At 45.9% G+C, this 8,526-nt stretch overlaps 1 non-coding gene across 1 annotated transcript; it reads right to left on the bottom strand.

Annotated features, from left to right (window-relative positions):
- Nucleotides 1-8,166: 8,166 nt before the first annotated feature.
- LOC112082367 lies at nucleotides 8,167-8,274 on the bottom strand. Its single transcript, XR_002897034.1, has one exon. It is a non-coding gene; the product is annotated as a small nucleolar RNA R71 (small nucleolar RNA).
- Nucleotides 8,275-8,526: the final 252 nt, after the last annotated feature.

Below are 8,526 nucleotides of genomic sequence, written 5' to 3'. Positions count from 1 at the left end.
GATGTTGAACTCAACAATGTCTAAGTAATTTTCCCGTTGGGTTTTTAAGGGATTTTTCAAAGAGAATTTGATGTCTTGATCATATGCTTTGTTTGATTTAGGGTTATTAATCTTCTAAGAGTCCTTTGTTCATTCTTGTTTCCTATGTTGTTTCTGTTGCTAGACGCTTAGAAACTGATCTCAGTAATTGGAGCCACGAGAGTGCTGTATCGAATTACCATACCTAGAAATGCTGTAACAAAATATTGTACCAAGACTTTGAAGTTTTTCCAAGGAAAACTGAGTTTTCTTCTTTTGTTGAATTATTCCGGTAAAATCGCAGGTCTCCTTCTTCAGTGACTGAAAACCGAGTTGATCCTCCTTCTCTCTGACGTTTTAGCACATATCTGCATATAAGACACTGGAAAACAAGAATGCATGTGGTTTGAAAGAGGATGGGTGGAGCTAGTGAACTAGCTAAAGGTGAACTAGCCATTCAGGGTCAACAAAGAGTGGTAAAAGGGTAAAGGAGTCCTGAATGTATGATTGGTTTCTGATAACAGCTTATTTTGACAACTTTATTGATTACTTACAATGTCTTATGCAGGTGTTTTCACTCAGTTTTAAAGGTTTTTAAGTGATTTCCTTGTTTTAGAATCTCAAAAGAGTTTTGAGGATATTTTGACAAAAGGAATACACTTGGGAGCAAAAAACACAACTTTGGATAAATTCAGACCGTCGGAAGTTTAGAAACAAATGGAGGCCTTCAAATCTGGACACAAGATAGAGGAGACAATCAACGCTTAGATCTCTAGATATGGTCCATGCAAGTAGAATCAGAGCAATCCAACAGTTAGAACTCCAAATATGGTCGATGCACTGAAGGCGAATCAACACAGTCGGAAGCTCACCCGCAGCCAAAACATCATCCGTCGGGGGTGCGACAGTATAGACCGCGGGAAGCTTATTTCCGAGCCTCAGATGCCCATTTTAAAGCCCAAGTCATTCCTGTCATTATTCATGCAAGTCCTAGGCGTTCGCGAGGACTCAAGACACTATATACACCCCTTTTAAGTCATTTAGAAGGGTGTGCCACATTTTCACGAGGAACCTTAGAGAGAGAGACTCTTTGTGAAGAGGATTCTAGGGTTATTAATTGTTGGGGTCGGTTTCACCCCAAGCGGATAAAACCATCTCAAAAATGACTAAGTATTGGAGAAAACCGGTTTGGCAGGAAGGAACAGCTGCCCACCGAATATGGGCCGAGCTATCCCACGAAACAAGTGGGCCGAGCTGTGCTCACCAAGACAAGTGGACCGAGCCGTGGAAAAGGATAGATGGGCCGAGCCGTGCGAAGAACAAAGAGTGGGTCGAGCTGCGCAAGAGGAAGCATGGGCCGAGACGCTTTCCTTTGTGTTGGGCCGAGCCAGTTTTTCCAGACGGGCCGAGCCGAAGTCTCGAAGGGTGAAAGCCCATAAAAACCCTAGGTGAGGCATTGTGGCGGTGGGCGCACGAAGCGATAAGGAAATATTCCAAAAATCTCTCCCGAGATTCTCGGCTAGGCGGTTTAGAGAGTTAGTATAAATAGACAATGTATGCAATTCATTCTGTAACTTTTAACAACTCGAGAGCAATAAGACTTAAACACTTTTCAAGCAAAAAACCTTCTTTTGATCTTACGGTTCTCGTGATTACCCTAGAAATTTCGGATCCCTTAGTTTTTCCTTACAAATCTTTGGATGTGCGAGTTTTGGCTCACACAATTTGGCGCCGTCTGTGGGGACATATCGAAACTTTCTTACTCTAAATCGACGAGACTTTAAGATCCGAAGAACATGGCGAGCAACACCCTCGACGATAACAACAACAATGATAACGGCACGGAGAAGGACGCTCCAGCATCAGGCACAACGACGGCGACGACCGAAACCCAAGAGGAGATGCGAAACATGATGGCTGCGTTGATGAAGAAGATCGACGAGCAGGACAAAAGAAATGAGGCGATTACAGAGAGGCTCGACGCGATGGCGGCCGAGCAACGACTCCCAACTTGGAGAACCAGAACCTCCGACCCGATAGATGGAATCCGGAGACGCTTCGATTTCTCAACGCCTGCAGAGGCCTCGGGAAGCGGCGCAAGAAATCCCTTGGCTCCACCAATGTTTCATCCTCTCGGCGAACAGACTCCCGCGGCAACCCGAGTCAACATGACCAAGCCGCCTCCACTCCGTCGGAATTCAAAGCGACGAGCCGGCAAAGAGGAGAATGACACGATCGACCTGGACGCCCAACAGAACGATGGAACCACGAACTCGCAACAAAACGGCTCGGCTCAGCGAATAAGCCAAGAAGAGCTCGCCTCGGCACTAAACGGCGTCCGGACTGACGAAATCACCGATCCGGCTCGCGGCGACAACCCGACTGAAGAAGAAGAAAACCTCCAATGGATCGAGCAAGCGGAACGCGAAGACGAGCCGAGGAGAGAAGAGCGGGAGCGACTCCCCCAATCAAAGGGAATGACTCACGTACAAACCCTCGAAATCAAAGAGTTGCGAGCCTCAATGGCTCGGACAGTAGCAGAGATACGCACCATGAAGTCTCAAGTGCATAACGCGACGAGTGCTGCGCCCGAGATCGATCGGATGCTTGAAGAAACCTAGAGAACACCATTCACGGTGAGAATCACGGAGGCTAAGATTCCCGAGCCGGGGAAGGTGAGAATCCCGTTTTACAAAGGAACGACCGATCCGAAAGCGCACATCACAGCGTTTCGGATAGCGATGGGACGAGCTTTCACAAAGAACGCCGCCAAACTAACCGAGCGGGAAGTAGATGCCGGATATTGTTTGCTCTTCGAGGAACATCTCAAGGGAGCCGCGCTCGAGTGGTTTTCGAGGCACGAGCGCAATTCAATCGGCAGTTTCCAACAGCTCTCCACCTTGTTCCTTAAACAATACTCGATGTTTATGGACAGATGAACTTCTGATGCCGACCTGTGGACGCTATCCCAAGGACCGAATGAACCGCTTCGGGATTACATGGCAAGGTTCAAGGCGGTCGTATCCAAAATAAAAGGAATAAGCGACAAGGCTGCACTCGAAGCTCTGAAACGGTCTTTGTGGTACAAATCCGAATTCCGACGGGAGATGGCACTCAACACGCCACAAACAATTCAAGATGCCTTGCATCGGTCATCAGACTTCGTCGTAAACGAGGAAGAGATTAAGAATCTGGACGAGCATTACGAAGCAACGAAAGCAGCGATCCGAAGCTCAATTTTGACGCGCCCCTCGAAGAAAGGCAAGCCATCAAACAACGCAACAACGCAGAGCTCGGACGAATCTAGAAGCGGAGGTGCCCATAACTACCAAGTAGGCACTGGACGCGGAAGAGGAGAGCCGTGCAACAACACTTGGGTAAGAAAGCCCACCAACTACGACGAAAAGGCATTCTGCGAGTATCACCAGACCTACGGGCATTCACGGCACAATGCCGAACTCTAGGAGTAAAACTCGCAGCTAAGATGGCGGCAGGAGAGCTCCAGAACGCGGTTAACCTCAAAGTCCTCGTCCCTAATGAACCAAAAGAAGGAGCCGAGCCGAGCGGCGCGACAGAACCCGCAAATCCTCCCCGACGGGGCGATAACACCAAGCGCGACAGGAGAGGCGAACCCGAAGAGCGACCCGAGCCAAGGAAAAGGATCAACATGATCATGGGTGGATCTCAATATTACCAAGACACGATGTCCTCCATCAAAGCTTATCAGCGCCGAGCCGAAGCGAAGGAAAATTGGACAGAACCGACCGATCTCCCGAATACAGTGATCTCCTTCGCCGAGGAGGAAACGGCAGTAATCGATTGACTACAAAACGATCCGTTGGTGATCGAATTGACTATCAGGGATCACGATGTAGCGAGGGTGTTCATCGATACTGGTAGCTCGGTAGACGTCATTTTCGGGGAAACACTCAGAAGGATGGGAATCGATCTCTCCGAAGTGACGCCAATCCCCAAGCCTCTAACCGGATTTTCAGGAGAAACAACAATGACTATGGGAACAATTAAGCTTCCTGTGGTAGCTTGCGGAGTCACTAGGATCGTCGAATTTTGCGTCACCGATCACCCAGCAATCTACAATGTGATTATGGGAACTCCATGGATCAACGCGATGAGGGCGGTCCCTTCCACCTATCACCTCTGCCTCAAATTCGTTACTCCAGCAGGCATCAAAACGATCTGGGGAAATCAGAAGGAGTCACGGATGTGCTGCTTAGCAGAGCACAAGCTGAGGAACCCCGTCACCGACGCACGAGCAGACATAGATCGTAAAAAGATGAAGACGGACCGAAAGCCCGCGAACGAGCTCTCGAAACTCTTATAGCAATTACAGATCGCGGAGAGCCGCGAAACACGCGCCGAGCCGGTATGTGATGCAGTGGACTCGGTGTGCATAGACGAAGCGCGTCCAGAACGATGCGTCGAAATCGGAGCAAAACTAGAAGAGCCTCTGAGAAGCAAACTTCTCCTCAAAGAGAACATCAACACTTTCGCCTGAACAGCGGAAGATATGCCAGGCATAAGCATCGACGTGACCTGTCACGAGCTGAACGTCGATCCAACCTTCAAACCAATCAAGCAAAAAAGAAGGAAGCTCGGACCCGAACGAGCCAAAGCGGTTAACGACGAAGTGGACAGATTGCTCAAAGTAGGATCAATCGCCGAGGCCAAATATCCAGACTGGCTTGCGAATCCAGTGGTTGTGAAGAAGAAGAACGACAAGTGGCGGGTCTGTGTAGATTTCATTGACCTCAACAAGGCGTGCCCAAAAGACAGCTTCTCTCTGCCACACATCGACCGGCTCATCGAAGCCACTGCGGGAAATAGGCTTCTAATATTTATGGACGCGTTCTCCGGCTACAACCAAATCCTGATGCATCCTGATGATCGGGAAAAGACGTCATTTATAACTGATCGTGGGATATACTGCTACAAAGTCAACGGCTTGTCAATAAAATGTTCGCAGATCAGCTTGGAAAAACCATGAAGGTATACATCGACGATATGTTAGTCAAATCACTCGAAGAAAAAGATCATATCGCGCACCTACAAGAATACTTCGAGCAGTTGAACAAACACAACATGAAACTGAACCCGGCGAAGTGCAGATTTGCGGTCACCTCGGGGGAGTTTCTCGGCTATCTAGTAACTCACCGAGGCATTAAAGCGAATCCCAAACAGATCGAGGCATTAATCGAGATGCCCTCTCCAAGGACGAAGCGAGAAGTGCAAAGGCTTACAGGAAGGGTTGCTGCGCTAAAGAGATTTATTTCCCGTTCCACCGACAAGTGCCTGCCTTTATACGATACCCTTCGGGGAAATAAGAAATTCGAGTGGGACGAGCGATGCGAAGCAGCTTTCCATGAATTGAAGAGTTATCTGGCGAGCCCGCCGATCTTGGCGAAACTAGTTGAAAGAGAGCCTCTCTTCCTCTACATCGCCGTATCTGCTACAGATGTAAGTGGGGTGCTTATCAGAGAAGAACGGTCCGAGCAAAAACCTATTTTCTACGTCAGCCAGACACTGACCGACGCCGAGACCCGCTACCCCCAGATCGAGAAAGTCGCCCTAGCCGTTGTAGTTTCGGCTCGCAAGCTGCGTCCATATTTTCAATCACATTCGATTGTTGTGCTCGCTACATTTCCGCTGCGCTCGATCTTACACAGCCCGAGCCAATCCGGTTGGCTCGCCAAGTAGGCCATAGAGTTGAGTGAGTACGACATCGAGTATCAGAACAGGTCGTCTGCAAAGTCACAGGTGCTCGCAGATTTTCTCATCGAATTTCCAGCCGAAGCGACGAACGAGCCAACCCCAGACGAAGTATGGACGCTGCACGTCGACGGCTCGTCGTCTAAACACGGCTCGGGAATTGATAACACCGTATTTTGACCACTTTTATAGATCATAATTGTATCTTATGCAGGTGTTTTAACTCTGTTTTCAATGGTTTTTAAAGTGTTTTCAATTTTTTAGAGTTTCAAAAGACTTTATAGGAAACTTGGGCAAAAGATATGCAATTTGGAACAAATGAGCAATTTTGGATAAATGCAGACTGTCAGAAGTATGACAAGCGATGAAGACCTTCTCACCGTCTGATCACCCCCAAAATTTGAGACAACATAGAAGATCCAACCAGCTTTCTAATACACTTGGTTTGGAGACAATCCAACGGTTAGATCTTCAGATACTCCCGATGCAAGAATGACAGAAAATGCAGTTCCGGAAGAGAGCAAGTGTCGGGACCGCGGCCAACACCCATTTTCCTGCGGGTAGAGCCACCGCGACCACGGACTTTGGTCGTTCACTTTCCCGACGACTTAATTAAAGCCCAGATCAATTCCTTTCGTTATTTTTGAAGCCCTAAGTGTCCAGAACCACCCCAGAAGCTATAAATACCCCCTTTAGGTCATTCTAAAGAGAGGATACCGAAACTTAGACAACTTAGAGAGAGAAAGAGAGCTCGTGTGGAACCCTAGAGGCCGCCGCCGTCGATCCCAAAGAAGGAGCCGTCGCTGGAGAGCATCATCGCGCCTCCACCTGCAACTCTGTTCTTCGTTTCTCTTCCTTCTTTTCTTTAGTTTCCTGCACTTTCAATTTCGTTTATGATGCTTTGTTACAATATGTTTGAGTAGTTACCCAGTTGGGTTTAAAGGGATTTTTCAAAGGGAAATTCATGTGTCTTTTCTTATGAATCGATAGATTTAGGATTTATAATCTTCTAGATGTTCTTCGTTTGCCTTTATTCTTACTGCGTGATTCTTTGCTGGCCACTTAGAAACCGATCTGATATGATATGTTGCGAAAGCTTTCATTGATTGTCTGAACTAGGGTGAAACGAGCAATTCTTCTATAGAAGTGGAAACCTACCTGTAGTTGAGTTGTGAATGTTGATGAGTCTTATTCTGCTATTGCATCTTCTCCCTTCCAGAATCAGAGTGGAAACCTACTGATTAGGGTTGCGAGAGATAGTTGTTTAGTGCTGCGAAAGTAGGCTATTCATACTTCTGTGCCTCGAGTTCTAGAACATACGTAGTTGATTACCTTTATCATATGTTTAAAATCGACATAGCTTAGTCCATGAGTCCCTGCGAAAACCCCTTGATGCCCAACGTTTGTCTTTAATTGCTTACAACCTTTGCTTCTTATTCGATTTTCCCTGCTTTCAATTTGTCTTTGATCTATTCGCTTATTACCTGCTTTCATTAGCCTTAGTTTAATTGCTTTTTACTTGTTTTAATTGCCTTCAATTGCTTTTGTTTTCTTTGCTTTCTAGTTTAGATTTAGTGACAACCAAAACCCAAAACCAAAACCAAAACATTTTTAGTTCTAATCTGATTTAAGCGTTGCAGTGAATTCGTACTGAAACAACTAAGTCTCTGTGGATCGATACCCTAAGTACTACAGCGCACATCTGTGCACTTGCAGACATTTAGGGGTTATAAATTTAAAACCTGAAGCTTAGTAAAACGAAAACAAAAAACCCTGCTTTTGCTCGCAATCAAGTTTTTGGCGCCGTTGCCAGGGACTTAAATTTGTTTCGTTGCGAATCCCAGCTTAAATCCATTAGAACACTTGTTTACTTTTACTTTTTCTTTTGAATTTTTCAGGTTTCTCTGCAATGAGAGACCGGGAACATGTTCCCGGAACTCTTGGTGATCCACCAAATCGTGTGGATGGTGATCCAAGCGATGATGACCTATCTGATGATGAGTTTGAAGAACCAATATATGATGACAATGAGCTAACCGGATCGGTCAAACACAAAGATGATGATGATCTGATTGGAAGTTTCGATTCACTCGAAAAGTTCATGGGAGATCGAAGAGCTATTCAACCAGCCTTACCAGAGGATGGCAAAACCGAAATTAAGGTACCCCATATCCATTTAGTTCAACAAAATCAATTCTCTGGTTATTCATTTGAAAACCCGATAGACCATATCGAGACTTTCGAAGAATTATGTGCAACCATTACAGCAAATGGGGATTACCACAAGTGTAGTCTTTTCCCATTCTCTCTTAGAGATAAGGCCAGCAAATGGCTAAAATCTTTGCCACCTGCTTCACTAAAAACGTGGGCAGCCTGTAGAACTGCTTTCCTAAAACGTTTTTACACTAGAAATCGTTCAAATGTCTTAAGAAAGAAGATAAGAACTTTTAAACAAAAAGAAGATGAAGATCTTTTAGATACTTGGGAAAGATTTAGGGAATACCAAAGAGATTGTCCACACCATGGATATGCGAGGAATACCTGCTAAGTATCTTCTATCGCGGTATAACTCCAAAGTTACAACACTCTTTTAAGTAATGGAGATTTCACAACTAGATCTGTAGAAGATGCTCACGTTTTCATTAAAAATTTAGGAAACAGCATCCGAAATCAAGTAACCTTTGGTAATTCTGCACTTCCTGAGAAGAAAGAAGAAATTTTGGAAGTTATAAAGTGTCTCCGTCACAAAATGAGTCATCTTGGATTGCAACAACCAAATAG

This window comes from Eutrema salsugineum, unplaced genomic scaffold (assembly GCF_000478725.1).
Source record: "Eutrema salsugineum unplaced genomic scaffold, Eutsalg1_0 scaffold_8, whole genome shotgun sequence".
Classification (NCBI taxonomy): Eukaryota; Viridiplantae; Streptophyta; class Magnoliopsida; order Brassicales; family Brassicaceae; genus Eutrema; species Eutrema salsugineum.
Note: the sequence above shows the minus strand (reverse complement) of the source record. Positions and strands in the feature narration are given on the sequence as shown.